The 24551-nt window shown below is 43.3% G+C and overlaps 1 long non-coding RNA gene across 1 annotated transcript; it reads left to right on the top strand.

Moving 5' to 3' along the window:
- Nucleotides 1–1048: 1048 nt before the first annotated feature.
- On the top strand, nt 1049–24320 carry LOC104652325 (uncharacterized). Its single transcript, XR_012516945.1, has 3 exons — nt 1049–13626; nt 14307–14404; nt 14575–24320. It is a non-coding gene; the product is annotated as an uncharacterized LOC104652325 (long non-coding RNA).
- The last annotated feature ends 231 nt before the right edge of the window (nt 24321–24551 follow it).

The following is a 24551-nucleotide window of genomic DNA, read 5'->3' as shown; positions in this document are numbered from 1 at the left end:
TTCCACAGAAAAGCACTTATTTGGGCCTTTGGGAGGGCAGAAGTGTTTATCACACTCCTGAAAGACAATAATTTAGATACTGCAGTAACTCAAACAAATGAAGATGTCCTATTAGATATCCTTAATCTTAAGTCTTAAGGTGATCTGTGATGTTGTGGTTCAATCCCCTCTCATTCCTCTCCATGCTTTCGTTTTAGGAGCTCCAAACAAACAAACAAAATCACCAAACAAAAAGCCAGACCAACACACACCCAGTAGTATTAACAGTTAAAATACCTTCTTTACTTCCTTGTCCTTTGACTTATTTGTAACCAACAGAGTGTAGATAAACTGATGCTGCTGTTGAGTAACTTTGGAGGCTAGACCAGAAAATGTTGAAGAGTATCAGAATATACAACCCTAGCATATGCCACTTTAGCATAAAGTTTATTTTTAATTTTTTTTAATTCGAAGCTGAAGGCAATTGAGAAAAAGAAGATGCAAGAAGAGCTTTTTACCCTTCCTCTATCTGCTTAAAACCAAGGAATAAATTTCCATCATAAAGGTATCCCTTTGTTCTCATACCAAGAAGTGGAAACAGCATCAAGATTAATCTATATAAACAAACCTCACTTAATAACCCTTATCCATAATTAGTTTCTCCCATATATTTACCTTCCTACAGTTTACTGCCCCTAGAGGCCCAAGCCCCTTTACTTTGTCTAGTTGCTTCTCCACAATTTATTGCACTTTGTTAAAATGGGATGTAAGCTCTTAAGTGTAACCAATTCTTTAAATTTTTTAGTTCTTTCAATGAAGTTTCCATGAATATAAAAATAATAACAACAAATAAAATTTATATGCTCTTCATTGTTAATCCACATTTTTTCAGTTTAATTCACAAGTTAAAGCTACAAAATCTAAGAGAGAGAAAAGGTTTTCATTTCTTATAAGATGATACAGCATCTGCTTTGCTTACTGAGGCACACATTTTGGAGCCCTGAGTTACCATGTATAAAATCTGAATACCCCAAGCTGGGCTTCCTCACAGTATGGGGATCTTGGGGTATTTAGATTTTATACATGGTAGGTATAAAATGAAGAATCTTAATTCAAAAACCCCAGCTGAGGTCCCAGTCTACAACCAGCATCAACCACCAGAAACATGAGTAATAATGTATCCTGTTGATTCCAACCAATAGCCCTTGGGCCACCTCCAGCCTGTGGGTCTTTGCATCTGAGATGCCGTGCAAGACAGAGCAGAGACAAGCCATTCCTGCTGTGTCCTGTCCAAGCCTCTGACTGATAGTATCTAGGGTTGTTCTAGGCATCTGAGTTTTGAGTTTAATTAGATCCCATTTGTCTATTTAGGCTTTTGATGCCAATATTTTTGGTGTTTTAGTCATGAAGTTCTTGCCTATTCTATGTCCTGAATGGTTTTGCCTAGTTTTTCTTCTAGAATTTTTATGGTGTTAGGTCTTATGTTTAAGTCTTTAATCCATGTGGAGTTAATTTTAATGTAAGGTGTCAGGAAGGGGTCCAGTTTCTGCTTTCTGCACATGGCTAGCCAGTTTTCCCTACACCATGTATTAAACAGGGAATCCGTTCCCCATTGCTTGTTTTTGTCAGGTTTGTCAAAGATCAGATGGTTGTAGATGTATGGTGTTGCCTCCAAGGCCTCTGTTCTGTTCCATTGATCTATATCTCTGTTTTGGAACCAGTACCATGTTGTTTTGATTACTGTAGCCTTGTATTATAGTTTGAAGTCAGGTAGTGTGATGCCTCCAGCTTTGTCCTTTTTGCTTAGGATTGTCTTGGCTATGTGGATTCTCTTTTGGTTCCATATGAAGTTAAAGGTGTTGTTTTACAGTTCTGTGAAGAAGGTCATAGGTAGATTAATGGGGATAGCGTTGAATCTATAAATTACTTTGGGCAGTACAGCCATGAGGAATCAATCAATCAATATTGATTCCTCCTAACCATGAGCATAGAATGTTTTTCCATCTGGTTGTGTCCTCTCTTATTTCCTTGAGCAGTGGCTTGTAGTTCTCCTTGAAGAGGTCCTTTACGTTCCTTGTTAGTTGTATTCCTAGGTATTATATTCTCTTTGTAGCAATTGTGAATGGCCGTTTGTTCTCGATTTGTCTCTCTTTAAGTATGTTATTAGTGTATAGGAATGCTCGTGATTTTTGCACATTGATTTTATATCCTGAGACTTTGCTGAAGTTGCTTATCAGTTTCAGGAGACTTTGGGCTGAGACGATGGGGTCTTCTAGATATACAATCATGTCATCTGCAAATAGAGACAATTTGACTTCTTCCTTTCCTAATTGAATACCCATTATTGCTTGCCTGATTGCTCTGGCTAGAAATCCAATACTATATTGAATGGGAGTGGTGAGAGAGGGCATCTTTGTTTAATGCCAGATTTCAAAGGGAATGCTTCCAGTTTTTGCCCTTTCAGTATGATATTGGCTGTGGGTTTTTTGTAAATATCTTTTATTATTTTGAGATATATTTTGTCGATACCTAGTTTATTCAGAGTTTTTAGCATAAAGTGCTGTTCAATTTTGTTAAAGGCCTTCTCTGCATCAATTGAGATAATCATGTGGTTTTTGTCTTTGGTTCTGTTTATGTGATTAATTATGTTTATAGACTTGCGTATGTGGAACCAGCCTTGCATTCCTGGGATGAAGCCTACTTGATTGTGGTGGATGAGCTTTTTGATGTGCTGTTGCAATCGGTTTGCCAGTATTTTATTGAAGATTTTTGCATCTATGTTCATCATGGATATTGTCCTGAAGTTTTCTTTTCTTGTTGAGTCTCTTCTGGGTTTTGATATCAGGATAATGTTGGTCTCATAAAATGATTTGGGAAGAATTCCCTCTTTTGGATTGTTTGGAATGGTTTCAGAAGGAATGGTATCAGCTCCTCTTTGTATATTTGGTAGAATTCTGCTGTGACCCCATCTGGACCTGGGTTTTTTTTTGTTGGTAAGCTATTAATGGCTGCCTCAACTTCAGCCCTTGTTATTGGTCTATACAGCGTTTCGACTTCTTCCTGGTCTAGGCTTGGGAGGGTGCAAGTGTCCAGGAATTTATCCATTTCTTCCAGGTTTGTTACCAACAGCTATATGAGTGATTTTAATTTTCTTTATCACATCCTAAATTTTCCAAATTATTTTTATAATAAAAAATAATGTTCTTAAAAAGAAAATAACTATTTGGTTGTTCTGTACTATTGTGGAAAATGGAGAATACTACTGAAAACTATTTTACATTTCAGTGTTAATTTATCTTTCGAGAATATTCTATTTCTGATGTGATTGTGAATGAGGTCTGCCTTAATGTCAGAGGAATTTAAAAAATAGAATTATGAATTTTGCTGTTGTCTGAAAGCACTAGATTGTTTCTGTTTCACATATTTCTTTATAGATGAGAAAAATGATCCACAAAGGGACCACCTTTCTTTCCCTAAAAATCACAGCTCATCAGAGGCTGCTCTGCTGGGGTTCATGGAAAGCTGGCTGTATTGCTAGTTTATTACTATGTGACAAATCACCACAACTTAGTTGCTTAAAACAACACATACCTGTTATCTCATAGTTTCTGTGGTCATGAATCTGGTCATGACTTACCCGGGTCCCCTGCTACAGAGCCTCTCACAAGGCCTCAGTTTAGGTGTTGACCAGGTCTCATGTGAAGACTCGATTGAGGAAACACTTACTTGCAGTCTCACACTGCTGGTGGCAGGATTCAGTTACTTCTGGGCTGTTGAACTGAGGGCCTCACTTCCTAGCTTACTGTTGGCTGGAATTTTCTCTCAATTCCTTGCCATGTAGGTCTGTCTGCCCAGCACAGTATCAGGCTTCATCAGCGCTAGCAAGAGAGGATGTCTCCTGGCAAAATGGAAGCCACAGTCTTGCATAACCCAGTCATTGAGAGGACATCACACCACCTTTGATGTGTGATATTAGACAGACACAGCCACTGTGTCGGCCTACACTCAAGGTGAGGGGATTCCACAAGGGCTTAGACACCAGGTGACGGGGATCATCGAGGGCCTTCTTAGAGTCTGTCTGCCATGCTGGCTCTCCAACAGTCTTGCAAAATGATGGCCAAATGCTATGTTTGCAACAGAACTATTTGTGGAATGCAACAGTGAAGCGGCACTCTTAACCTTTATATCTGTGTATGTATACGCAGCGCTTAATACATAGGAGATGCTAATACATGCTTGTTCAATTCTTTATTCATTTAATAAATATACACCGTGTGCTAACTAGGTGTCAGGTAGCTTTTTACATGATGCGGCTGTGATAGTTAACAAAATGAAGTCCTTGCCTCCATGGAACTTACACTCTAAACACGGGAGATAATGTACCACATCAATAAGGAAATACACACTCAGTTCTCCATGTCAGTGAGTTCTACATCTGCTGATTCACCCAACCATGAACCAAAAATATTTGCAAAGAAAGCCCTTTAACCTGTATTGAACATGTACAAAAGTTTTTTCTTTTTTAATGCTCTAAATGGCACAGTAACAATAATTTGCATAGCATTTACCTTGTAATAGGTGCTCAAGTAATCTAGAGACGATTTAAAGTGTAGGGAGGATGTGTGTAGGTTACGCTAAACACTGCAGCAGTGCACGTCAGGGACTTGAGTGGACACTGGGTAGACACTGAGTAGGGATTTTGGTATCTAGGGGAGGTCCTGGAACCAGCTTCTCATGAATACCCAGGGATAACTGTGTGTTGTGTCTTGATACAATGAATATGCAAGCAGGTAACAGTAGGTGAGGGAAAATGAAGGGGCTGCTATTTGTATGTTTATGTGGGATGATCAGGGCAGACCCCACGGAGGGAATATTTAACAGAGACGGAAAGTACAGGCAGCAGTCCTCAGAACATGCAGACCAAGAGAGCTTGCGGTGGCCACGGGAGGGGGTTTGTCAGATCTCGTGGCTCCTGGGAGCCAGTGACTTAGCAGCTGACCAACAGCCAGCTGCCACCCTGCAATCTACCACTCTCAGCCAGTAACCCAGCATGGTCGGGTATAAAGGCAGGCCTGCTGCACAGACATGAAGGGCCTGAACAGCCTGGGCTGGAGGGCTCTGCATTCTCAGACTTTGCCTGTCCAGCCTCGTTTCCCCCCCCCAGGTATTTCTCCCCCAAAATTTCCTGCGTGTCAAATACCATTCCGGTGTTTGCTGCTCTGAGGACCCAGACACGCACATGTTCCAGCAGAGGTTGCAGAAATGCAAAAGCCCTGAGGAGCTTGGCAGTTTTGAGGAGCATCAAGGCCAGTGTGCGTTCATGGACAGGACAGAGGGAAGTGGGAGATGAGGTCAGAAATGTACTCGGAGTTCTCGCTGAAGAAAAACAGTTGACTTGCTTATTATAAAACACTTTTTGTTAAGGAAGTAATACAAAATGTTAGACAACGGCGTCTGTGTTGGTTACAGAATTTAAAGGAAGGGCGTCATACAGCGGTACCTTCCAATCTTCCCATTAGCAGCACTCAGCACATCTGTCTAGGTAGTAAACCTAAGTGGCCCAGTTCTGGGCCATTAAAATTTTGATGTATCCCATTACGGAAACTTATGGCCTTAGTTCAAAGGGCCGTTGCCATTGTGTCTGTCAGAGTGGTGCTGCAGAGTGCATTTCATGCAAATCTAATAGACGGTAATGAGTGATCCTGCTTAATAAGCTACTTAGATCATTTGGGCATTTATTTGAGAGTGACCACAAATGCCTTTTTCTGAGACCATTTCACAGTGCGAACATTTAACTGAAGTAGCACTTACAGAATGCCAGGCCCCAGAGAGCACTAAGCATGTTATGTTACTGATGATGGGATGAAGGACACGGGTCTTACAAGGTGGGTCTGTCTAGATGCTCCTAATGACCAGACAAGAAGAGACTGGAAACTTTCTTTTCAGGAGTTTGTAGCTCAGATCCTTGTTTCACCACAAAGCATCAGCTTGACAGAGCTTGGACTTGACAGTGCTTTCCGCAGGGCACTTAAAAATACTTTCACGGCCTCTCTTTCACCTCCATAAACCATGACAGGTCTTTGCTCAGCCTCTGATAAGCAAAAGATTAGAAAATCCCTTTAAACTTCAGAAACAGAGGAATGCTCAGTCAAGCGATAAAAGCCACAGAAATTAGTCTTGAGTATTATCACTGTGTATCAATTGAAGTCAGATGAAGAGCTCTACATTCATCCAAAATTCTTTTTATACTAATTAGATGCTCTTCAAAGGTGTAATTACCATTTAAAAATTACTTTGGAGTACAGGAATGACAATAGATTTTTAATGTCTTTTAATTTCTCTCGATGTTTCTCACCTTTCATTAGCACTTTCTTATTTTACCAATGAGTCACAGGACTTTCAAGGACTTTTCCTCTCCCACAGTTAAAACCCTTAACAGAAACTAAGCTCACATGGAAAACTTGTCTCAATTATCAGAGAAAGACTATAATAATTAAAATTTTGATTGCATGGATTATCAATTGTCCGAAACTCGGTTTGTCTCCACCTTGAGCACAGAACTATTTCCGGCCCCAGAGGCAAGCTGCTTCATTGCACAGGGAGGGGGTAAAAGAAGAGGTCTGGTGATGTCCTTTTTGTCACAATTTGTGGTACGGCTGAGACTCATACTATATCTGCCCTTGAAGTGCAACCTCTCTGCCCTGCTCCTGTGGTATTTCTTGGAATCTGGTATTATTTCAAAAGGGTAAGAAGGGCATAGAGGAGGTTTCAGGTTGGCGAGCGTGGAGAAGGTGTATTTTCCTGAAGTGTGTAGGTGTGTAAGCTTTGTAGCAAAAGCAGAAAAACCCATCTGCTCTTCCACACTTGGAGCGAACTGCTCACAAAGCAGACACTTGTTTTCTGGATGGGCAGCTGGCTGGGGTCTCATGGTCTGAAGAATAGCCCCTGGCTTATTCATCTTAATGTCTTGCCATTTCTCTTTGGGTAAAGCACAGGTGTCTTAAGATATCCTCCATGCCCAAGACGATGTGCTTCTGTCCTGTCTGGTCTCACCTTTCATGAGCTACTGCTCTTCAATCATGCTGGTTTTCCTTCCACTCCTTCGTCCTTCCATCTTCCCAGGTGTAAGGCCTTTGCCTGTTCTAAATCATCTTACTGGAACGCTGTTTCTTCTGTTTATCTCAAGAACTCCAACCCCTTCTTTACACCCTATTTCAAGGAGACAGCACTGGTAAATACATATGCTTTTTTAAATGAAGGGTCCAAAAATATGGCATTTCCCTAAGTATTAAGTCAGACTGAGAAATTGGTACCATTGCTTTTGAGTCCAGGGGAGCTAGGCAAAATCTTCCTGAGCTTGTTCCGGGACCCCGATCTGAGTAGAGACCTCGAAGCCTTCAGGACACAAAATTCCACTTGGTGGCACGCTGCCAGTAACAGAAAAGGCAGAACACTGAGCGAGCCAGCTGCCTGCCCACCGGAGACAGTGCTCTCCAGAGCGTGGGACGCTCCCCGCCGGTGCCAGTCCCTCTTTCAGCCTGGATGGCTTTCTCCTTCTCAGTGTGCACCTTCTTGACATTAAAGACATTGTCCCATGGAGCTTCCCCTGAGCAAAGCTTCCTCTTTCAGCTCCTACAGCTTGGCTGATGCTGATCAAGAGCACCCCACAGTTCTGGCATCTGGTTTCCTTCTGGGAGGCATCTGCCCTGCTGAAAGAACAGAGAGAACAGGATCCCTGCAGCTCTGATTCTTAAGAGAAAGCAACATGACCTCGGCTGGGTGGATCTGCTCACAAGAGGCTGAAGGAGAGGCCCCATGGATGCCACAAGACGTGTGCACAAACTACAGTACGATAATGCAACTGAAGGAAAACCTTCAGAATACAGTGCAGATCACAACAAAAACAGGAAAGCCTCTGTGAGCTCTGCGTGCCCCGCACCGTGCGCTCCATGCACAACTGCTCTGGTCTCCGAACGGTGAAATGGCTGGAACTTCTAAGGCCGTTGCTGGGGTTTCCTGTGAGCGCTGATGCTCACCTTCTGCCACGCTCCGGGTGCCATTTCCTCTAATCGTTCTCAATAGTTCACTCCACCATTAGTGTCTTTCAGAAAAGTGTGAGCAGATTGCTTTCCCTAGAGGGACCAGAAGACAATAAAATCCCATGATTTAATCTTTTAAAAGTTGAGAAACAAAAGTCAAAAACATCCAGATTTGTTGCTGCCTTTTCTAGTTTACACGTTAATGTCTAAATGATATCCAGAAGTATTTACTTATCTCATATTTATAAAACTGAATCACAAACTTTAAGAAAATTGTTCTGGTTTTTGTTATTAATGTTCTCAGGACACTTGACATGAAATTTCTGTTTTTCTCTAAAGTCGAGTTTCCAAATATTTGGAGAAACCTGAAACAGATCTACTGGTTCTGGTGAGCTCAGAATATTCAGAGGACGTGGCGTGACTAATGAGGAGCATGGATTTTGTGCTTCGGAGGTGCTGAGCATTGTTTAAAGGCCGTTAGGGTGGATTCGGGCCAGGCGGTCGTGTCCCCTGACGTCACAGCAGTGGGGACGTACTTTGCCTCAGGCTTATGGAAATAAAGTAGTGGGATCTCAAAACGTGTGATGTTCCCTTCAAAGCTGTAAACATTCCAAAAAACAGTCATTTAGTAGCTAGAACTTTATTAGATCTTTCTTCTAACATAGATTTTAAAAATGGTTTTTGAGATCACTTTTGCTTTCATGATTTGAAAAGGTGTTCCTTAGAGAAATAAGGCAAAAGGAAAACTTTAAGATTGGCATTTGTCCAGGGTGCCTCGAACATTTCTAGAGCATTAGATAATCACTTGACCTGCTTTGTTACAAATAGTGTCAGGTTTGAAGGCGAACTGGTTTCGGGAAGACCCACTTTGAGTCTGATGATAGGTCCGCAGAGGAGTCCAATGCGGATGTTTACACCGAGGAGAACCCCTCACACAGTGACCCGATCAAACACAGCTCAGGGTTGAGCTCTCAGGACCCAGCTCTGCCACAGGCCACATTTTCCTCTGAGTTTAAGAGAATGACGCACTCTTACACTCAATGCTAAATTTCTTGGGTTAAGATTGTGAAAGTTGGTTATCCCGATTGGGTCATTCTTGTAATACCCAGCTAAATCAGAGACAAGGGGTCTGAGTAAAAGGCACTCAGGGTACATAACATCTCCCTAGAAATGCTGTCCTCCGCAAGTCTGGGCTGAAACCACCTGTTATAACCAGAACACTTTTATCCATAGCAGGTGAGCTAACAGCTGCAAATCAAGGTCCAGTTTTGCCCACCACAGTCACCCACCAAGAGGACCTTACCGGCCCCCAAAATGTTGCTAATGTCGAAGAACTTTCTCCCAGGATGACACAGAACATTCCTCTTCTTCCAGCCTTCTCTTTGTTCTTCGGACATACCAAAGACCACCCTGTCTGCCTCCACGTCATGAATTGCAATTCTCCCCTTCCCTTTGCCAACCATGTGTACAGTAAGGAGCAGATAAGACGGCACCGGTCAAGTGGAAATCTTATTTGCAGAATAAGATGAGGGTGGGTTGGCCAGCCTTGGCCTTTTGCAATGTAAACCTCATCACACCTAATCAAACCGATCTGTAAGCTCTGCGTGAATCAGGCACTGCTCCTCACCCTGCCTGTGAAACTTGGCCCGCTGGTCTTCCCTTTCACAACCCCCTTTCTTTCATTGGGGGCAGGGCTATTCTCCTTTCTCTCTTTTGCCTATAAAACTTCCGCTTCTAACCTTTCTCTGAGTATCTGTGTTCTAACTCTTCCTGGTGCAAGACAGTGAGCACCAGGTATTTACAACGGACAAGGACGCTGCTTCGTTAGTAACTTTCTGTATGGTTTGTTGAGCCTTATATGATATGCACTGAGTTAGGTGCTGAATACAAACAGTTGAATTTGTCGTAATTGCCTAAAAATCTGGGGTAACTTCCTTTGGGCTTGACCCTTCCTACTGAAGTCCAGCTGACATTTTAAGTGTTTCTCTGTAGACTGACTCACTGAGTAAATAGCCAGGGAGGAGGTCTGAACATGGGGGTCGGGAAGGCTCTGCTTGCAGCCGGGGTGCACTGGGAGAAAGCTTTCCCCATGAGCCCCTTCCCTTGGGGTTCGTTTGAATGGGACATTCCTCTCCCAGTCCACCTTCAGGAGGAACCTGCCGTGAGTGCAGGCAGAGGGCAGGGGCTGGAGTCTCCAAGCTATATTGCCCATCACCACCATCCCTGGAGCCAAATTCCCAACCACTGCTCAAGGTTTTGTCTCATTGCACATCCCCCGCTCACTGATCATCCAGGTCAGGGAAGCATCTAAACCTTTTCCATTTCAGAGCTGTTTGTTTGTGCTGTTTCCTCAGCTTCAAGTTTGCTCCTTCCTGGAGTATCAGGAAGTCCTGCCTGTTTAGACCTGGAGTGCCAGGAAGTCCTCCCTGTTTAGACCTGGAGTACCAGGAAGTCCTCCCTGTTTAGACCTGGAGTACCAGGAAGTCCTCCCTGTTTAGACTTGGAATACCAGGAAGTCCTCCCTGTTTAGACCTGGCCATCTGAGAGGCCTTTCCTGCCCCTCTCAGTCAGTTTCGTTTTTGTTTTTACATAGCACTTTCATCCATTTTTATTATTTGTCTATTCAGCACTTTCTTTTTCTGTTGCCGTGTTTTATTTTTTCCATTAGAATATAAGCAATGAGAGGGCAGGGCTGGGTCAGGCTTATTTGCTATGACATTTGCAATATTTATCTTGTAGGCAATTAATAAATGTGAATACATTACCTTCATTGCTAAGAACTGTGACAGCTGCATTCCCTTCTTCACACAATTGTCCCACGGTCAACATAAGTGTGTGCATGTGTTTGGGTTCTATTTTTCATAGCGTTTCCCATAAGACGATTATTTGGGGCAATGTATTGACCACCAGAGAAACGTGTGTGCATGTGCATGTGTGTGTGGAGTGTGAGACACACACACACACACACACACAATTTCTTTAAGGAATTAGTTCACATGATTATGGGGACTGCAAGTCCAGAGTCTGTAGGATCCACCAGCAGGCTGGAGACCCCGGGAGGGGCCCGTGTGGCACTTCTGAAGGCCACTTGCTGAGGGAGGACAGTTTTTGTTCTGTTCAGGCCTTCAAATGTTTGGATGAGGCCCACTCACACTGCAGAAAGCAATCAGCTTTACTCAAAGTTCACTGACTAAAGAATTAATCATATTCTGAAACGCCCTCGCAGAAACTGAACATGTAATAATATGTGAGCAGAATAGTGTTTGAGCACGTATCCGGGTGCCGTGGCCTAGGCAGATGGGCGCATAAAATAAGCAGCACGGACAACCTGAAACTTTGATACCGACAGGACATCTCGTCAACCACGTGGGAATGTCCCCAGCCCCCTCCCGGTTCCGCAGAGGTTCCTGACCTGGCTAACCCCAAGAATGGGAAAAAGGACCCCAGAGGCACAGTGAGTTTGCTGTTCGAATAAATACCATGGACCCAAAGAGTGGTGTGGAAAAGCGATTTATGAAGCAGAGAGACAGAGAAAGACAGACAGACAGCGCCCACACTGCCCTTGAGGGGACCCAGAGCAGGAATCCCTGCAGGTGAGTAGCCCCTGAATTTTAACCCGAGTTACTCCCGCCCCATTCCAATGAGAGGAGTTCTTTCAAACCCTCCGTAGTGACTGATCTTTGACTTTGATACCGGATTGGCTGCTTGGTCTGCAACTCTGAGTGACAGAGCCCCTCCTCCCAGAGCTTCCGGACGGCTTTCTGGACAAAGGCCCCACCTGGCTTTCCCACCCAGCCGGCAAGAGGGACACCCAGACCAAGGACTTTACTTTTGAAACACCTGGGTTCCCGGATGGAGGCGTGGCTCCAGGAAACTCCTGCCTTGGAAACCACGCCCCTCAGGGACCCCTTGTCACGTTTCCCTGAGACCTGTCATTTCAGGCAGCCCTGAAGTCCCTGAGATTCACGTGCAGATTCACATCTGTAATAGGCAGATCGGTCTAAACCCAGAGCTGGCAAACTGCAGCCCCCAGGCCGGATCCAGACCCTGCTGCTTGTATGTGGCAGCACAGGCTGAGAACCCCTTTAGGGATGAACATTTGGGATTAATTTGATTCTAGGGAACTAACTTTGAACTTCCAATAAGCAAAATGTTATCTCCTCAAGGAATTCCATTGATCTCATTTGTAGGCCTGTAATATCAAAACAAACAAACAAAAACTAAATTATGATGCCATAATTTGAATTTTGTTAAGAAAAATCTTGCGGAAATTTATTTTATCTCTTCTTTTATTGGTACCTACACCATATGTTTGATTTTGTCTTGTCTCACGAAGCCTAAAACATTTACAATCCAATCCTTTATAAAAAAAAAAGTTTGCCAGCCCTTAGTCTAAATGCCTCATGTCCTCAAGTCATGACATTCTGTGTGCCGAGGCTCTTGTGAAATGTAACACGTTATAGGAGTCATTCATTGGGTGAGTCTCTGGTAAGCTTTTTGTTTAAAGAACAACGTCTTAGATGAAATGAGTTTTGAGGTATTTGGGGAAGTAGAGTGATGGGGTGTGGGGAGACTCCCCACTTCAGACAAACGTCCCCTACATGTCTGCCCCGATCCTGCACCTTTGTGCCTTCTGAAAATGAAGACAAGCCAAGGAAACCCCAGTGATGCTCTCACCTGTGACTCAGGACTATCTTCACGCCGTCTCAGACCTGCCTGGTTACGTTCTCTTGCTCAGCCGTGGACTCACCCGTCACTTGCACCAACTTCCCTGTCTTTGGAGTTGGTGATGGTCTTTGAATTATTTCTTTGGCTGTAACTCAGTCATATCTGACTTGGATTCAGACCAGCATGCCTAGTCCTCCTGCTCCTACTCCTCCCTTCTAGCTGGGTCTGCTTCAAATACTCCAGGATTCAACCTCAAACCACAATCCAGCTCAACACTCCCTGGGCATGTGTGTCTTCCAAATGCCACAGGCAGAGGAAGCCAAGAGGCTGAGTGAGCCTCGCATTTGAGTGTCTGTTTTTTCTAGGGCAAGCTGTTCTTTTCCATATCTTGTTTATAAGACAGAAAGGGATGTGCCTGAATTGTCCCGGGCACCACGTTAGGGTTCTACCCAGGTGGACCAGGTTGCTTTCACTCTTTGGAGATTAATAATTGCATTTCATACTCACAGAGCCATTTTGGTTTGACACCAAGTACCCATACAGATCATATTTGGAATCAGTGAGAAGACAGGTTTTGCAAATGTCTTAGAAGATAAATTAGCAACCACGGAGAGATCAGTTTGCACTGTGCTTTAGTTTTCCACTGTAGGCTTCTACTAACCTGAGCCCATTACAACTCTGAATTAGGAAATAAGCCCGAGGCACAAATAGCTGTGAATGTTGTTTGGTTGAGTGTTTTGGAATTTGAATGCTTAACAAAAGTTTGCAAAATCCTGTGAAATTTCTTTTTTTTTTTTCTTTTTTTTTTTTTTTGCATTTCATTTACATCGTCTTATTTGTTCTTTCTGTTCACTTTAGTCTTATTTTCAAACCTGCAATTCAGACCACCTAGCTCTGTCATTGGCTGGAATTCCCAGGAACCAGTGCCCCTATGAGAGAGGTTTGTATGCCCTCCCCAGGGACCCAGTGGACATCACAAGGTTCCCCTCTCCCCTTCCTCAACCAGCCCTGGAGTATGTTGGAAATAAAACAGAGAGCTAAAGAAAGTGGGGAAGCTGCTGGCCTGCACCCAACTCGAGGAAAGGCGGGTGGCACTGGGAAGTGAGCTGAGTGTCTGGGGTCCTATAAAGCTCCAAGGACTGAAGCAGGAAGCCAGCACCAACAGGAATGTTTTGCTGGAGGAAAAGCCTGAGGAGAAATTTTATTTTCTGCTTCTCAAGTAGATTTGGAACATTGCTGTTCCTTTCAATCATAAACAGATTTTTCTTCCAATGCTGATATTCGTGGAGATGTTTAACGCCTGTGTATTTAAAAAAGAAGGGGATAAATAAATTCAGATGCTAAAAAACTATTCGCAGTTAATTTAAATACATATTAGAGAAATCAAAAATTCTGACAGTGATTGTAATGCTTACTTCACATAGGGATTTAACTCTTTCTACCTAAATTGATCGTAAACTGAGCTTAAATGACAGTCACTTCCTGAATGTTGGTTAGGTGTCTCTTATTCCCTGGAAGACAGCTGGTTTCTGGCCTTCAGTTCAGATGGATTTGTGCACAGTCTAACTCCTGGTCTTCCCCATCAAGTGAGCCCCACCCACGTACTTTATTATTTTTCAGCAATGCCATCGTTCCTTCAGTTACCTGGACTCAGACACTGGCTCTGCCTGTGATTTCTTTCACGCTCTGTCTTCCATGTCCGCATTTCCAAATCCTGTGTAAGTATCCCCCGTGCCCCCTGGCAAGTCCGTCTCCATCACACCACCCTCCCTCCCTCATTCCTCATGGCCGCTGCCCTTCCTTGGTGTGGCTTTCCTTTCTGTCACATATGTTAAACGTGGATCCAGAGCTTTCTTACGAATTAAGCATGTTTCTCCTCATTTTATAGATGAGTCAACTGGAACACAAAGGACTTGATGGACTTGTCCAATAAACACAGACAGTTAAGTATTGAGGCCACGACTGGTACCTGGCACCTGGAGAGCAGGCTGCCCGGCTTGCTGTGCCCAGTAGGTTTTCTCCTTAATGTGCACACAGACCCCTGGCTTTGTTCACTGCTCATAGCCAGGAGCTAGGGACAAAGGCGTTTCATTACCTGTGGGGATAAGTCAGTTTGTTCCCACCAAACAGTCGGGCTGCTTTCGCTCGTGGCCCAATAACGAGATGCAGATACACTGGGCAAGAAGAGTGCTTATTTCTGTAACCGGGCACCAGGAGAAGGCCTGGACCAGCTCAACATGATGACGTTTCCAGAGCTTATGGACCTTTTAAGCTTTGTGTCTGTGTACATGTGCCTTCATCTAAAGACACAGTGGTTAACTTCTAATCTGTAACTAAGGGATGAGTTTTGAAGCCCTTCCTCTGGAGCCACAGTAAATTTATTTAACAGAGGTGGGTCCAGGTGATTACCTTTATGTCTTGTCTCCTGCTGAATCGTGGAGGATAGGGATAGGGGAGTTCCTTTAGACCCCCAATAAAACATTGCTGTGAAGGTCTGGGGAGTTTCTTCGGCCCCCAGTGAAACCTTGGTTAGTCCTCAGCAGGTTCTGTGAAGAATTCCTTCATTATCCTGTCATGCTCCAAGGCCCAGGAGAGGCCTGGGCAGAACTCTTAGTGGGCTTTTGCTGCATATAAGGACGCTGGCTCTCGCAGCTTTTAGTAGGTAGCTTAACCACCCAGTCAGTGCTGAGACAGTTGTGACGGAGGCCTGCCTGTTCAGCTGGTAGTGAGATCTGGCCTGCTGCAAAAATCTCCTTGGTTGGCATAAAACAGCCTGTCCAATCTGTCTAATAGCCTTCTCTGGTCTTCTGTCACTCTCTGCAGCTCCTCCAAACCTCTGCTCCGGGCAGATGGGACTAAGTTTTGTCCCTCAGCTCCACCTGCACACGCCCTCCAAACCTCTGCTCAGACAGTACCCGCCGCCTAAGATGCCTTTCTTCCTCCTGCTCGAGTCCCTTATTTTCATGGAGTCGTTCCTGTCTGCTCACACAGATTGCATGCTTCCGTGTGACAAGTGTGGCTCTTTAATTCAGATTGATTTGTCCAGAACTGAATTCCTCCTTTTCCTCATAGAGAGGCCCCCACGTGCTGGAAACATGAAAAGACTGCATTTCCCAGACTCCCCGTGGATGACACTGGGAGCCAGTGACTGTTCTGTCCAGTGGCGTGTAGGTGGAACGTGGGCCATGTCCAGAGCTGAGCATAAAACACTACTCTCTTCTTTCCTCCTGTGGGAATCCAAGAACCCACACGTTCTAGGAGGCAGAGTTACAGCATGGAAGCAGCTCCTGTCTCTGAGTTACCGCTCGGAGGAGGCCCACCGGGTAGGGCTGCCGAAGAGGTGATGACTGCGTGAGAAAGAAGTACGTTTTATCTGAAGTCACTGAAATTGGGGTTGTTTGTTACAGTGGCTAGAAAACATTGCACTGACTGATTTGGCCTGCCTGCCTGGTTTGATGTATCTCTCCATCTGGATTTTAGAGTTAGTGATTGGAATGCCACTGATTTTTTACTTTTTACCCCTCCCTATTTCTTTCTGCATTTTCCCCTTTCTTTTCTTCATTCCCTCTTTAATTTTTTGTTCTCTCATTTCCCCCCCCCCCACTTTTTTGAGGTCCCTATTTAATCTTAATTGAGAAACCACCCAAGGGACATAGTCTACTAATTGCAAAAATTTAATAAAAAATGGTCTGAGCTTTCAAGAAAGTGACTGTTTAGTAAGAATTTTATAGTCTAGTAGTTGCTAACAATTTAAGCCTTTTGTTCCTCCATAACCCAGTTGTCTGGGCAAAACAAATACTCTGAATGCACAGTCTTGAATGATGTTGTAGGAATGGTGAGTTGGGGCCAAAAGTTACTTTCTGATCAAAGAGCCCATATGTTCATGGGTTAGGTAATAAATGTGATTAAGCTTCCACAGTCCTACAGGCTGCAGCACAGAGGAGTGACAGATAATCTTGATTTAGAGTACATTTGGATGGATGTCCCAGCTTATTTGCATAGCAAAGGGTTCTTCTAGGGCCACTGACTGTTCTCTGTGAACTCTCCATTCTCTGGGGAGCAGATAGTGTACATTACCCTTCTTTCATCAATTTCCAGTGATATTCTTCCAAAGCACCGTGAGATTTGTGTTTGGACATTATTCTGGTTTACATTCTCTGGCCCTGGGATGATTTTTTTTATCGTCATGATGTCAGCCTCCGTTTGTATGCTGATGAGACAGTTATACCTGTTTTTGGTTTTTGACGTCCCTTCTGTTTCTTTGTCTGGCAGGCATTAAATCATTAAAGTTTCAAAATCACGTACAGCTGAAACTTTGTAAGACAGTATTTCTGGTGATGAGCTCCTTAAAATTGCAGAGACAACCCAGTCTTCTCTGTTTTCTTGGCTTTCACAGACCTCTGATTTTACTTCAAACCAGTATCGGAGGTTATCTTTGATTGATAATTATTTTTCCTGATCTCAGATGTATGAAAACCTGTCTTGTATCATGAAAACCTTGCTAGAATGTAGGCATTTCTCTCCATTACTAATGCAGGGAGCTTTTCAGTTGTGATTTATGTCTTTCAGATTAAAACACTGGGAAACATGGCCCTTCTTGAAGGTGGGCTATCTCTGCAGCAAAAATAGTTCCAACTTGGCTCCTTCGCTTTGACAGTCACAATACATCATTGCGCCTCTGGCTAATTAGCAGCTTCTTCCCTGGTCTTCTCTTTCTGCTGCGGGGAGGTTTGCAAAACTTTGTTTTTGTGTCAGGTTTCCATGTTACCTTACCAAGCATCCTAACTACTGAAGTTTATCTTTCACCAGGGAGCCACTGCTGAAAATCCCACAGGAATCCCAGAGGGACTCTCACTGCACGATTTAGGAGAAAATCATGGGAAATGGGAAAGACGAGCGTAAGCAGCTCACCGTTGTGACACGCGTGCATAGTCGGTGGCAGGCGCAGCCGTGCCCTTGGATTATCTCATTTAATTCTTCCTATAACTGTGTGAGAATTTAGGGATTAAATAGCTTGCTAAAGGCCATAAAGCTAAAAAACAGCAGAGGTGGATTCAAACACAGACATGTCTAACTCTGAAACCCTGGCTTCAGTCACCGTCAGGGATTACGTGATTCTGTTCCAACACTGATGCTGACACCAGTACAAATGCCCATTGAAACTGTAAAAAGAACATGACAAGTAACTAACAACAAGGTACAAGCAGATGTAATTTATGATGTTGAGAAGCTATTCCCATTAATATCTTATTTGTCATGAGTATAAAACTTATATAAGCACATTATTATATTTATTGTCGCACAGAGCACGATGCAGGATTTACTGGATATGAATCTAATTGCTGTCTGAGGCTATGCCATACCGTGCCTGTAAGTGGTGGTGGGTGGTCAGGAGTCTGGACAAACTGTGTGCTGAAAATGGGGAGAGACAGAAAGCGGGAGACAGAGAGAGAGAGAGAGAGAGAGAGAGAGAGAGAGAGAGAGAGAGGTGGGTACGTGTAATGTACGGGGTACAGGTCTAGCCTTCCCTTCACCCCCTGGGTCTCTTCAGGGAAGGGGAATGGGGAAGTGGGGATGAATGTCTTCAAGAGCCCACCAGGTAGGGAAAGAGAGGAGTAAAAGGCACAGAGCATCACTGTCCTGCATGGAAAGCCATGCTCTGCCACGGAAAGAGCGTCTCCTCTGCGGATATTTTGAGACTTTGCATTCTTTTCTAATTCACGGTGATAAATACGGCTCCTCCTGACTTTCCCTCATACTGGCTCCCATTCATAGTCCCTTCTGTCAAGTTACATGTGCCTTCTCTCCCTCAGGAACTGTCATTCGTGAGTCCTTGGTTAATTAAGTCTTTTAATGTCTTTGTTTTTATATCTTTTTCCTATTTCAGAGGAAGAGAACATAAGATAATATATATGTACTATAAAATTACATGCACACAAATGTTGCACTGCATGTGAGAAGCACTTTGACTCTGCAGTTGAAGGTACTTTATGAAGTCACGGAAGCTTCTCAGCTCGGCTTTGCTGTGTGGTTCAACATGTCTCCGATGACCTATTTTTCCCATTGTTTCTCAGTACTAGCGCTGATAATGTTTTTCCACGTATTTTTGATTGTTATTTAAAAACTATTGTTACACTCATTTTCTGCTTTAGTAAACAGATGATAATCCAAACTTTTCTTACTATTTCGAGTCCACAATTACAATTTATTCTCCTGTGCTCTAAAGTAGGGTTTTGGCTGATTCTACCATGTTGTGTTCCCTTAAATAACTTCTGGATTATTTTTTTTATTTGCTTTTTTTTTCTCATACATGTACAATTAGAATGAGCCGCTGCACAGCTGCGGGCATCACAACGCTACCCCTCAGCTGCCAAAGTCACCATTTCTCCAAGAGTGAAGTCCTGTTCTCGGCCCTCCCCTGTGCTTAAGTCCAGCCGGCCTGCGCCTTCATCAGCACCGGCCGTGTCTGACGCCCTCCGGTTCCCACCGCAGCATTGCTGTCGTCACCGCGCTGTGCTACCTGCCTTATTTTTCTCCTTGACTTCTCCCTCGGCTGATTTTTCCTTTTCCCTGTATCATTTAAACATATTTTGTTCCCCCTATTTAATCCTATTCGGTCTCTTCCTCTACTTGATAGAAAAATTCTCCTTAAAATGGGTCCCCAGGACTTCTCTCTTGAGCCTGTATGTTCTCTGTGATTTGTATGCACCTTTGCTAAATAGTTTCCTCTGAAGTCTAATCAGCAGCATTTCCTTATACAGTGCAACCTCTTTCTTCATTTGGGGCTGGAGTGCTCGCCCACAGTAAGCTTCCGTGTCTGGCCGTCCAGCAGCTGGCTTCAAGGGGGGCCTCCAAGGGGACTCCTTTTTGGTTTTCCCATGATCTCACATATTTGCACAGTGAAGACGGATTTTTCCTGGTCCATAGGTCTGAGAAGAGAATTCTGGTATATCACATCTAACCCTTCCATTTACATCCAGTTTCACTTGGGCTGGTAATGCTACTTCCTAATTGACGTAAATTGATCCTGGCTCTGCTCACGGCTATCTGCGCCTTTCACCTTTTAAATTTCTGTTATGCAAGTTTGTGAAGCAGCCATTTCTCAGAGGCAAAGACAGAATTGTCTTAGAAATCCTGAATACTTTTTTTAGAAGCGCTTTTAGTTTGATCCTTGGAATGCTGCTGTCCATTGAAGAACAGTGAATCACTGGCAGGCATATCAGTCTTACACTGCAGTTTAAGTACAGTCACGTGTAGCTTGATGACCAGGACATGTTCTGAGAATTTTGTCCTTAGGTGATTTCATCATCGTGCAAAATCAGAGTGTCCTTGCACAAACCCAGATGGTAGAGCCTCTTACACACCAAAGCTGTGTGATAATGTCTGTTGCTCCTAAGCTACAAACCTGTACAGCAGGTGACTGTACTGAATACTGTAGGCAGTTGTAACACAGTGTGTTACATCTAAACATTTGTGCATCTAAACATAGAAAAGGCACAATAAAAATCCAGTGCTCTAATCTCAGGGACCACTGTTGTACATGCGGCCTATTATCGCCAGAGACGTCATTACGGGCATGTGACTATATTACCTGTTTTAGAATCAAGATTGGACTCTAAGCCTCCCCAAAGCCCCATTGCCCTGTGACTTGTTTCAGTGCTCAAAAACATTTTTGCGGCTGTGGCATGTTTTGTCTTGTATTATCTACTTATATTCCCGAGATTTCTCTTCTGAAAAGCTGTTCCCGGCTTTGTTCTTGGAGACGCTGAGCCACAATGTGTGACTTTGCCACCCCACTCATTGCAGCCCTTCTGAGAGGCTGGAGAGAACTCTGCTTCTTTTTCCATTTTCTTCTACCGATGTTTTGTAAAAACTGTAGGTAGGCTTTCCCATCCTAAACTGATCGCAAAATGAGAGGCAAGTAATAGCAAACTACCACCCCGGCCTTGTGTCCTTTCATGCTTATTCTTTACTAAATGTGTCTGTGCCTGGAGCAATAAAAGCTCTGAGAATGCAGCCAGAAGCCCACCATGCCCGCAGAGACACTGGTTGTTTCCCGGCCTTCCCTTTGATGGTGGGAAGCACCTTTTCCCAGATTCACCCATGATGACACAGACTCAAGTTTGAAACGCATCAGCACTGTTTCTGTCCCAAAACCTGCCTTTCTCTGGAATGACACACATTGTTAGTGTTGAGATAACACATATTGAGCCTTCATTTTTATTGCCAGCATCCTTTTATTGCCAAAAAGTGTGTGTGTGTATGTGTGTGTGCATGTGTGTGCATGTGTATGTGTATGTGTGTGCGTGTGTGTATATACATATGTGTGTGTATTGTGTGTGTTTAAGTGTATGTATGTGTGTGTATTGTGTGCGTGTGTGTATATGTATGTGTGTGTGCTTGCGTGTGTATGTGTGTGTGTGCGTGTGTATGTGTGTGTGCACGTGCATGTGTGTGCATATGTATGTGTGTATATGTGTGTGCATGTGTATGTGTGCATGCATGTGTGTGCATGTGTATGTATGTGTGCATGTGTGTGCATGTGTATGTGCATGTGTGTGTGCATGTGTGTATGTGTGCGTGCATGTGTGTGCATGTGTGTGTGTATGTGTGTGTGTGCATGTGTATGCATGTGCATGTGTTTGTGTGTGTGCGCATGTGTGTATGTACGTATGTGTGTGTCTTGTGTGCGCGTATGTGTATGTTTGTGTGTGTTGTGTGTGTATGTGTGTATATGTATGTGTGTGCTTGTGTGTGTATGCATGTGTGTGTGTATATGCATGCATGTGTGTATATGTGTGTACGTGTGTATGTGTGTGTGTTGTGTGCGTGTATGTGTGTATGTGTGTGTGCATGTGTGTGTGTATGTGTGTGTGCGTGTGTGTGTGTGTGTGTGTGTGTGTGTGTGTATGTGTCTGTCCAGGGTGAGGGGAAGTGGGAAGAGGGTGGGAAGCAGAAAGAAGCAAAGCACTTAAGAAATCTCACTGGCTTAGAAGTTAGTACAAAAAGAAGATTTTGGGTAAAAAGGTTTTTCTTTGCCAGAACAAATATTTGATTGCTTTAGTTATTCTAAAATATTCTATTTTCTTCTTAAGTATTTAGTAAATTCTGGGCAGCTCTACTTAGCAAAAGAAAATGAATCCAATCAGTGTGACTCATAAGCTACAGCAACAGGGTTGGAGGAAAAAATAATGTATGAAAAAAGTTAACTGAAGCGTGCTTTTAGCTCATTTATAATAGTTAATCAAACTAAATATCTGACTAGCAAATTAACCACTTTGAAGTTATTTTGTCATGAGAGTGATGGTGGTGAAAGATATAGGTAGTACCTTACATGTGCCAATCAGCCCTTTATCTTACCGGTTAGCCAGGAAATTGATTTCATTAGTTATATAGCTTTAGGGAACTAAACTCATTTCTTTAAGGTGTGATGGCACAAGAAAGAGAATATTCCCATGCAGACTGAGGCCAATCTTCTGGTTTACCCAATAGGCCACTTTCACAGTTATAGTATTTTCAAAACTTTAGGTTTGGGAGGCCAGTTGGTGAGGTCGATCGTTTCATGCAGGTCCCTTTATCTGTGTTTGGGTCAGCTGCCCCAAGGTGAGCTGGGCTGCTCTGGTTCTTGTTGGGTTTGTACACAGAGGCCTATCCTCTGTTCTGAGCCTAAGGTTTAATCTCTTTACCAGTAGAAACAGGATACCTTCTCAATTTTTTAATTAAAAATAAAAGTAATTATTTATCAAACTATCTAAATATGATAACCTCAATCAGTAATTAAAATTCTCCCAGTTTAAAAATTATATTGATCCCTGAGAAGTCTGAGAAACAAAATTAAAAATAAAAATACAAACAATTTGCAACTGAAAGGGAGCTCTCAAATTCTGTCCAAGCTTCTGATTTTAAAGGTGAAAACAATGTAGTTAACACATACAGAACTAAAGATTCTGTTGTGAGTGTTTTGTATTGTACGACGTGTGTGTGTGTGTGTGTGTGTGTGTGTGTGTGTGAGGTTGTTATGATTATTATTATTCCTGCTTTACAGATAAGAAACCTAGATCTTGAATGATGCATTTACCCTCTATGGTCAAAGGTCTAGTGGTGGGAGCAGCAGAAGCAAATGCAACCAGGTGGCCTCTCGAGGAGTGAGATCTCCACCACCTTGGAGGAAATCAAAACTCAGAGGGATAAAGGATCTTGTCAAGGTCTTTTTTTTGTCATGAAAGGTTTGGTGGCAGCAAATTTTACTGCGTATTAAAAATACATAGAGCAAAATTTAAATAGCTTCGTAACTGTTCTTTTTCTTTTAGATAAACTTTTAACATAATGATTTTTATGTCAACACAAATCCCCGTTTTGGACACACCTCCCTTCTGCTGCCTATTACACTTTCCTTAACCCACTCACATGCATTTGTGGGATTCATTTTCTCCGCACGAGAGGGTGAGTGCCTGGCATTTACCCCTGACGATGCTGCATCACACACAATGTAAACATATATTTAATAACCTACATATCCGTACATATATTGATGTGTGTATACACACACACTCAAATGTGGCCATAACATCTGTTAAATTCTAAAAGAATGGTGCAGACTCATGCCGCGGTTGAGGAGAGAGAGTGCTTTGAGTACGGGGCTGGACAGGCCTAACCCGCTGGGGACATACACCCTGCACTGAGGAATGGGAAGTCCTCACATACTGAAAAGCCTCAGGGAGGACATCCTTAATACGTTTGGCCAACGTTTTTTGAGCACTTTTTTCCCACCAAAAATCTCTTTCCAAAGGTTCGTGTCAGGTAACAAACATAGCACATCCTTGAGAGAATAATGTGGTTTGAACTAGAGGCTAATTTAGGTGAATAGTGGCAAAATTTTGAAGATAGTTGCGTTTTTACGTGTTGTAATTTTTACCTGTTAAATCGGTTTTAATCTTTGGCAGTAGTAAAGAGCCACTGGAGGTTTTTCTGGAGGCGACTGACGTGCACAAATTATTTTTGTAAAAAAGGAATTACATTAAAAGTGGAAGTTAGATGGACCTAGTGAGACAAAAACCTTGAGGCAGGGAAGCCAAATGAGGGTGCCTTGTCCGTCCTGGGTGAAGTGTGGGAGCGGCGTGTGAGGCACCCCCAGACAGGGGTTCGGGTGGGAAGAGTCAGACAACACCATGCTTTATAAATGTATAATTGACAGAAATAGCACAATAAAGAAGGGACTTTGGCTTTGAGAAAAACCTGTCATCTATTCTGTGTAGGCGAAGCAGAGAATCCGATGAAAAACCTCTCCCTTCTTTGAACTTGCTAATAACGCTTATAAAATCTGCGTGACAGGGACATAAATGATGGGTAAGACACACAGTTATTACGAGGTCTCTGGTATCTGTGTTTCTCTTTTCCCTAATAATTCTGAAATATAGAGAGGCTGTGTCAGATTTTCAAAGAAGCATTCATTCTCTCAGGTCATTCTTTACAATCTGCAGCCATATTTTTGCACTTCAGCGAAGAATTTCCTTCTTGCTGGAATTTCCCTCCCTCCTTTCCTGCCTCCCTCCCTCTTTCCCTTTCCTTTTTTCTCTTTTTTCTTTCTTTCTCCTTCATTTTATCTTTCTCTTTCTCCTTTTTGGTTTTGTCTTTCTTTGTTTCTGTTTCCCTCCTTCTTCCCTCCCTCACTTCCTTCCTTCCTTCTTTCCTCCCTCCCTCTCTCCTTCCCGCTGCTTCCCTCTCTCACTTCCTTCCTTCCTTCCTCCCTCCCTCCCTCCCTCCCTCCTTCTTCCCTCCCTTCCTTCTTTCCTTCCTTCCTCCCATCCCTCCCTCCCTTCTTTCTTCTCTTTCTTCTTTACAATACATTCTACTCTGGTTTACAGG

The sequence above is a fragment of the Saimiri boliviensis genome, chromosome 3 (genome assembly GCF_048565385.1).
Source record: "Saimiri boliviensis isolate mSaiBol1 chromosome 3, mSaiBol1.pri, whole genome shotgun sequence".
Taxonomy (NCBI): domain Eukaryota; kingdom Metazoa; phylum Chordata; class Mammalia; order Primates; family Cebidae; genus Saimiri; species Saimiri boliviensis.
The sequence above is the reverse complement of the archived record's forward strand: the minus strand, read 5'-3'. Positions and strand labels throughout refer to the sequence as shown.